Here is an 8,860-nt window from a genome sequence, read left to right as displayed (position 1 = left end):
TATCAGTGCCTTTGGACTGTAGTCAGTTTTCCTTTTATATAAATACAAGTATAATTGCCATTTCAAAAATACAATATGAATGCAATTTTTAGAACAGACTATGATAAATGGTAGTCATTTCAAAACTAAAAATTAAAAATGAGCAACCTATTCTGCTTGTATTTTACATTGCCAAGAAAAAAATTATATCAGTTTTTAAAGTGAATGATAGGTGTCAAAAAGATACCTCAAAAAAAAGATATTATAAATGATATGTAGTTGTTAAAACTACTTATTTATCATTATGCCTCTTACCCTTAGTTAAACCAGATTTAATGAAACAGCAGAGAGCTGGCCTGGAAGAGGGGCAACCAGGACAGAATCTGGCGCCCCGAACGGGTCTAGAACCTGGTGTGCCGGCGCTGCAAGGTGGAGGATTAGCCTAGTGAGCCGCGATGCCGGCCATATAAACTCTAAAGAGACTTGTACCTCTCTGCCTACAAAATACTTCTTTGCTTTTTCAGGACACCCTTCTGTTCAGTTTTATTTGCCAGTCGTACATCTCAGTGAACAGTGCATACTTTGGCTTCAGGGTGCCTTTCATCTGTGTCCTCTCAGTCATTTAGCCTTAGTGCTGCTTTTTTTATCTCTTGCAATTGGTTCCCAAAATTTTATCTTTCAAAGCCAGAATGTCACAATTTTCTTTAAATGGGGAAATTCTAGAATCCAAGAAATAGCATTTAGTAATTAGTACTTTTGTCTGCAACTAAATGTTTGCTTCTCAGATGTACTTTAGATATTAAAAACATAATATGTGAATGTTTACATGCTAGCAAATGTCAGTTATTAAAGCTGTCAACATCATGAGGCTTTATCAGTAACAAATCAATAAACTTCTCTTTCAAGTACGTGGTTAAAAAGTGACATTTAAGATAAAGCCAAGTGAAAACTTCCAAATTCGTTAGCTTAGGTCTTTTATTAGAGATTTCAGGTGCTGAAAACAGCTATCAAATTGTATGCTTTTAGATCATCATGACCCAAACTATATTCCATTGAAATGCTAGAAAGAAATTTTTATGGTCAAATATATTTAGAAAGTGTTTGGTATTATTAGTTCCACAGGTTTTATCACAACCTATGTATAAAGTTAGTGAAAACTACCAAAGAAATTTTTACTCTAAAATTTTAGCTTTTTGTGAATTTTGTTCCTATATTTTGAGACCTTAAGAACCCAGAGAAACAAGGGGATTTACAACTAGATCGTGATAAATACTGCCACTCAAAAGCAGGGAAAGGCAGCATGCCATCATTAATTAAGGCACTGAGCCTGAAATGATGGGATTTGTATGCCTCAAAGCAGTAGATTTTAACATTGGTGTGCATAAGAATCACTATGGGTGCTTGTTTAAAATATAGGTATACTGATTCTGTGACTTTCGACATGCTCCCTAAGTGATCCTAACAGGGTGGCCTAGAGATTCTATATATTGGTCTTTAGGTCAGATTGTTAGAAGACACTGAGAAGTTGTTTCCAAGTCTTTTTTTTTTTTTTTTTTTTGACAGAGACAGGTCTTCCTTTTCTGTTGGTTCACCCCCCAATGGCCGCCACGGCCGGCGAGCTGCAGCCAGCACACCGCGCTGATCCAAAGCCAGGAGCCAGGTGCTTCTGGTCTCCCATGTGGGTGCAGGGCCCAAGCACTTGGGCCATCCTCCGCTGCCCTCCCAGGCCACAGCAGAGAGCTGGATTGGAAGAGGAGCAACCGGACAGAATCTGGCACCGCAACCGGGACTAGATCCCGGTGTGCCGGTGCCGCAGGTGGAGGATTAGCCTATTGAGCTGCAGTGCTGGCCCTCCAAGTCTTTTTACTATAGACAGTTTTGAGAAGTGAGCAGCTGCCTTTCCCTCAGTGTTATCACTAAATACAAATTTCATTGAGAAATTGAAAAATATAAGCAGTCTCATAAATAATAAAATAACAGACCAGGTTTTCATTTTAATAAATACTTTTGATCTTTGCAAAGAATGATAATTACTTGCTTTATAGCATACAAAGCTTTTATTTTTAATTTATATGTATTTTAAGTAAATTATATATATATATAAATTATCAAGGATTGGTACTTGTAAAGAAAAATGTGGCTATTGTCATTCTGTTTAAATGACAAAGGAGCATAAAGGTGGTATTATTAATATCAGTGTCAGAAAAGCCTAATCAAAAGTATACAAAAACACTCTGTGTGCAAGTATATCTATGTGCATGCTCCTAAAATGCTCTTGTAAGATGGGTGCATTTTGGTATACCCAAAAGCCTGTTGACTGATAGGTAATCTTAATTTTCAGTAACTTTACTTCAAAAAAAAATACATAGAACTAAAAATCAGTGAGGTCAAGAACAAATGAATTATGTTTATATAACCTGTTCTTCTAGAGATAAAGCTACACACAGGCATTATTTCCTCCACATGTGTTAGGTAAACTCTTAAAATCCATAGCCATTTGTTTGCTTGTTGCCATTATTTTTACATATGACTCCAGGTAAGAAGAAGCATAAAGGTCATCCTTATTAGATAGAAAATTCCATTTTAATATCCTAATTCTAATAAATGGATTGCATTATTTCCTTTTCTAGAAACAGTAACTCAAGAACACATGGACCCTGGGAACTGAAGGTATGGTATGACTAGGGGATCAGATAGAAACATTGAGTTAAAATATGATGTTGTAGCTTATATGATGACCATACTTTGATTTATATTTAAGATAAAAAAGACTTAATCACAGGTTAAATAAAGCTCCACTATACTAAAGATTACCAGGCCCTGGGAAAATCCATCTGTGTGGTTATCACAGAAAAAGGGAGCTCTATGACTGTAATATATGAATTGAAGCCAGTGTCTCAATGTCAGTATTCATTTGAACTAGCTAACCTGCAAGTTGACCAAGACTGTAGTCATTATAGCACCTAGGGGAGCTCCCCATGTGAACTGCTGCAAAAGAGATAGAAGGAAGACATCAGGAGGCTATTTTAGGAAATGTATTTGTATTTGACATACAAAACTTGAACTGTATGAAAAACCAAGTACTATTTTTCACAGAAATTAATAAGAATATTGAGCACTTTAGGATAACCAAAGTGCATGCTTACAGATACTACTTTGAATCTATAATCTTTGCATTCTCGTCCATTTGTAGGTAATTGGTGGTAGCTAATTTATTTTCATATTCATTTATTACTATGATTTTCCAGCATTAGAATAAATAGGTCATAGCATTCATTAACAGAGTTTTTGGATTTTTTTTTTTTTTTTTTTTTTTTGCAGCCAGAACAAATTTATTCAAGAAAAATAAATTTGTAGAGGTGGGTGGCCAACTTCCAGCATGCACATAGACCAAACATGTGGCAGGGACCCCAGTCCCCACAGTGAGCTAAACCTTTTATATAGTGTTTTTATTTAAGTTATACAAGTTTCATGTATTCATATATATAGATTTAGGAATATAGTGACACTTCCCCCTCCACCCTCACTACTCCCAACACTCCAACGCTTCCTCCTCCTCCCTCTCATATTCCCACTCTTAATTTTTACTAAGATCTATTTTCAGTTTACAAAATTGTGGTATAGTTAACCCTATACTAAGTAGAAGAGTTTAGCAAATAGTATGAAGAAGAAGAAAAAAAAAAGACACTGTTCCTCAACAGAAGAGACAAGAGAGGTAAACAAACATCAAATCTCAAAATGTCTCTTTCATTTCAATACATTACATTTCAAGTACTCTGTTAGTTACCTAGCATCAGGGAAAACATATCTGTCTTTTTGGGACTGACTTATTTCACTAAATGTAATGGTTTTCAGTTGCGTCCTTCTTGTTGCAAAAGATAGGATTTCATTTTTTTTTAACAACTGAGTAGTACTCCATAGTGTATATAGCCATAATTTCTTTATCTAGTCAATAGTTGATGGACATCTGGGTTGATTCCATATCTTACCTATTGTGAATTGAGCTGCAGTGAATATGTGGGTACAAATAACTCTTTCATATACTTATTTCTTTGGGGTCAAATGGTAGGTCTATATTCAGATTTCTGAAGTATCTCCCTACTGTCTTCGACAGTGGCTGCACCAGTTTACATTACCACCAACAATGGATTAGGGTACCTTTGTCCCCACAGCCTTGCCAGCATTTGTTGTTTGCTGATTTCTGTATGAGAGCGAGTCTAACTGGAGTGAGGTGAAACCTCATTGTCATTTTGATTTGCATTTCCCTGATGGCTACCGATCCTGAGCATTTTCTCAAGTGTCTGTTGACCATTTGAATCTCCTCTCTTGAAAAATGCTTGTTCAAGTCTTTGCCCATTTCTTAACTGGATTATTTGTTTTGTTGTTGTTGGATTTCTTGAGCTCTTTATAGATGCTGGATGTTAGCCCTTTATCAGTTGCATAGTTTGCAAATATTTTCTCCCTTGCTGTTGGTTGTCTCTTCACTTTGCTGAGTTTCTTTTGCAGTGCAGAAGCTGCTCAGGTTGATGTAATTCCGTTTGCCAATTTTGGCTTTGATTGCCTGTGCTTCTGGGATCTTTTTCAAGAAGTCTTTGCCTGTACAATGTCTTGCAGAGTTTCCCTAATGTTCTCTAGTATTTGGATGATATTGGGTCGTAGATTTAGGTCTTTGATTTTGAGTGAATTTTTGTATAAGGTCTAAGGTAAGGCTCTAGTTTCCTATTTCTGCATGTGGAGACCTAGCACCCTTTGTTGAAGAGACTTCTTGCTCTAGGGATTTTTTTTTTTTTTTTTTTGGGCAGGTAGAGTTATAGACAGTGAGAGAGAGAGAGACAGAGAGAAAGGTCTTCCTTCCGTTGGTTCACCCCTCAAATGGCCGCAATTGCCAGCATGCTGCGCCAAGCCTAAGCCAGGAGCCAGGTGCTTCCGCCTGGTCTCCCATGAGAGTGCAGGGGCCCAAGCACTTGGGCCATCCTCCACTGCCCTCCAGGGCCACTGCAGAGATCTGGACTGGAAGAGGAGCAACCGGGACAGAATTGGCGCCCCAACTGGGACTAGAACCTGGATTAGCCTAGTGAGCCACAGAGCCGGCCCGAGTTTCTGTTTTTTTCCATTGGTCTACAAGTGTTTTTGTGCCAGTACCAGGATGTTTTCTTTTTAACTGCTCTATAGTTTGTCTTGAAATCAGGTATCATGATGCTTCCAGCTTTGTTTTTGTTGTATAATAATGCTTTAGCTACTCAGGGTCTCTTGTGTTTCCATATGAATTTTAACATCACCTTTTCTTGATATGTGAAGAATGTCAATATTTTGACTGGGATCACATTGAATCTGTAAGTTGCTTTTGGTAGTATAGACATTTTGATGATGTTGATTCTTCCAATCCATCAACATGGAAGATTTTTCCATTTTTTAATGTCTTCTTCTATTTCTTTCTTTAGTGTTTCATAATTTTCATCATGGAGATCTTTGACACCCTTGGTTAAATTTATTCCAAGGTATTTAATTTTTTTTGGAGCTATTGTGTGTGGGACTGATCTTAAAAGTTCTTTTTCAGGGCCGGCGCTGAGGCTCACTAGGCTAATCCTCTGCCTTGCGGCGCCGGCACACCAGGTTCTAGTCCCAGTCGGGGCGCTGGATTCTGTCCCGGTTGCCCCTCGTCCAGGCCAGCTCTCTGCTGTGGCCCGGGAGGGCAGTGCAGGATGGCTCAAGTGCTCCCTGCACCCCATGGGAAACCAGGATAAGTACCTGGCTCCTGCCATCGGATCAGGGCGGTGCGCCGGCCGCAGCACGCCGGCCACGGCGGCCATTGGAGGGTGAACCAATGGCAAAGGAAGACCTTTCTCTCTGTCTCTCTCTCACTGTCCACTCTGCCTGCCCAAAAAAAAAGTTTTTTCAGTCATGACATTATCTCTGTATACAAAGGCTATTGATTTTTCCATATTGATTTTATATCTTGCTACTTTACCAAACTCTTAAAGAGTTCCAGTAGTCTCTTAGTGCAGTCTTTTGGATCCCCTATATATAGAATCATATCATCTGCAAATAGGAAAGGTTTGATTTCCTCCTTTCCAATTTACATCCCTTTGATTTATTTTTCTTGCCTAATGACTCTGGCTAAAACTTCCAGAACTATATTAAATAGCAGTGGTGAGAGTGGGCATCCTTTTCTGGTCTGGATCTTAGGGGGAATGCTTCCAGCTTTTCCCCATTCAATAATATGCTGGCTGTGGGTGGGTCATAAATCACCTTGATTGTGTTGAAGAATGTTCCTTCTATACTCAATTCTCTTAAAGTTTTCATCATGAAACAATGTTGTATTTTATCAAATGCTTTCTCTGCATCTAATGAGATAACCATATGGTTTTTGTCCTTTAGTGTGTTAATGTGATGTATCACATTGATTGATTATTTTATATTGAACCATCCCTGCATACCAGGGATAAATCCCACTTGGTCTGGATGAGTGATCTTTCTGATATGTTGTTGGATTCAACTAGCTAATATTTTGTTGAAGATTTTTGCATCTATATTCATCAGGGATATTGATCTATAGTTCTCTTTCTCTGTTGTATCTTTTTCTGGCTAGGAATTAAGGTGATGCTGGCTTCATAGAAGGAGTTTGGGAGGATTCCCTCCCTTTCAATTGGTTTGAATAACTTGAGAAGAATTGGAATTAGCTCTTCTTTAAATGTGTGGTAGAATTCAGCAGTGAAGCCGTCTAGTCCTAGGCTTTTCTTTGTTGGGAAGGTCTTTATTACTGATTCAGTTTCCGTCTTGGTTATTGGGCTGTTTAGGTTTTTTATTTCTTCATTACTCAATTTTTGTAGATTGTATCTGTCTAGGAATCTATCCATTTCTTCTGGGTTTCCCAATTTGTTGACATATAGCTCTTTGTAGTAATTTCTGATGATTCTTTTTATTTTTGTGGTATCTGTTGTTATATTTCCTTTTTCATCTCTGATTTTATTGATTTGGGTCTTCTCCCTCTTTGTTTTGTTTTTTATTTTTGTTTTTATGTTTTTTGGTTAGTTGGGCCAATGGTATATTAATTTTGTTTATTTTTTTCAAAACATCTCTTCATTTCATTGATATTTTGTTGTGTTTTTTTTAGTTCAAGTTTGTTTATTTCTTCTCTAATGTTAATTATTTCTTTCTTCCTACTAATTTTGAGTTTTGTTGTTTTTCTAGGTCCTTGAGATGCATTGATAGCTCATTTGGTACGTTTCCAATTTTTCACGTAGGTACTGGTTGCTGTAAACTTCCCTCTTAACACTGCTTTTCCTCTATCCCAGAAGTTTGGATATGTTGTATTGTCATCTTCGTTCATTTCCAGACATTTTTTAATTTTACCTTTGATTTCTTCTGTAACACACTGTTCATTTAGAAGCATGTTGTTCTATGTCCATGTGTTTGCATATTTTCCAGAGATTCTAGGGTTGTTAATTTCCAGCTTCATTCCATTGTGGTCAGAGAAGATCATGGCATGATTTTGATTTTTGTGAATTTGCTAAGACTTGCTTTATGACCTAGCATATGTCTATCCTAGAGAAAGTTCCATGCACTGATAAGAATGTGTATTCTGCAACTTTGAAGTGAAAAGTTCTCTAGGTATCAGTTAAGTCTATTTGGTCCATAGTGTTGATCAGCTCTGTTGTTTCTTTGTTGATTTTCTGTCTATTTGTTCTGTCCCTTGATGAAAGTTGGGTGTTGATGTCCCCATTAGTATTGTTTTGGATTCTTTGTCTCCCTTTAAATCTATTAACAGGTCTTTTAAATAGCCAGGCACCCTATAATTTGGTATGTATACATTTATTATAGTCACATCTTCCTGTTGAATTGGTCCCATAATCATTACATAGTATCCTTCATTTCTTCTAACAGTTTTTATGTTAAAGTATATTTTATCTGAAATTAGGATCACAACACCTGCTCTTGCTTGCTTTCTGTTAGCATGGAATATCTTTTTTCATCTGTTCACTTTCAGTCTGTGTGCAGCTTTTTTGATGAGATATGTTTTTTGTAGGCAGCAAATAGATGGGTCTTGATTTTTCATCCATTCAGCCAGTCTGTATCTTTTAACTGGAGAGTTGAGGCCATTTATATTCAAAGTAACTATTGATAAGTCACACCTTGGCCCTGCCATTTTTCCATAAATATTCCTACTGTTTACCTTGGATTTCTTTTGTACTTTTACTAGACTTTCTGCCTTCACATTCTTTCATAATGATGACTATCTTTCTGTGATTCTGTGTGTAGCACATCTTTAAGCATCTTTTGTAAGGCTGGACAAGTGGCAGCAAATTCTTTGAATTTCTGTTTGTTATGGAAGGTCTTTAATTTACCTTCATTCATAATGTAAACTTTGCGGGGTACAGTATTCTGGGTTGACAATTTTTTTCTTTTAAGACTTGGACTATATCTCACCATTCCTTTCTAGCCTGTAGAATTTCTGATGAAAAATCAGCTGTGAGTCTAATTAGAGATCCTTTGAAAGTAATCTAGTGTTTCCCTCATGCACATTTTAGAATCTGTTCTTTATGCTTTGCTGTAGAAAGCTTGACTACAAAGTGTCATGGTGAAGATCTTTTCTGGTCATTTCTGTTAGGAGTTCTGTTTGCTTCCTCTATTTGGACATCCCTTTCTTTCTCAAAATTGAGTAAGTTTTCTGTAATTATCTCACTAAATAGGCCTTCTAGTCTATTCTCTCTTTTCAAACTTTCAGGAACTCCTAAGGCCTGTATGTTGGGTCACTTGATAATATCCCATAAATCTCCAACACTGTTTTTAAGTTTTTTATTTTCCTCTTGTTTTTCTTGGTCTGACTGTAAGATTTCCAAAGATTTGTCTTCTTGTTTGGATATTCTTTCTTCTGCCTCAC

This window comes from Oryctolagus cuniculus, chromosome 3, assembly GCF_051225735.1.
Source record: "Oryctolagus cuniculus isolate XC-2025 breed Fujian yellow rabbit chromosome 3, ASM5122573v1, whole genome shotgun sequence".
Lineage (NCBI taxonomy): Eukaryota > Metazoa > Chordata > Mammalia > Lagomorpha > Leporidae > Oryctolagus > Oryctolagus cuniculus.
Note: the sequence above shows the minus strand (reverse complement) of the source record.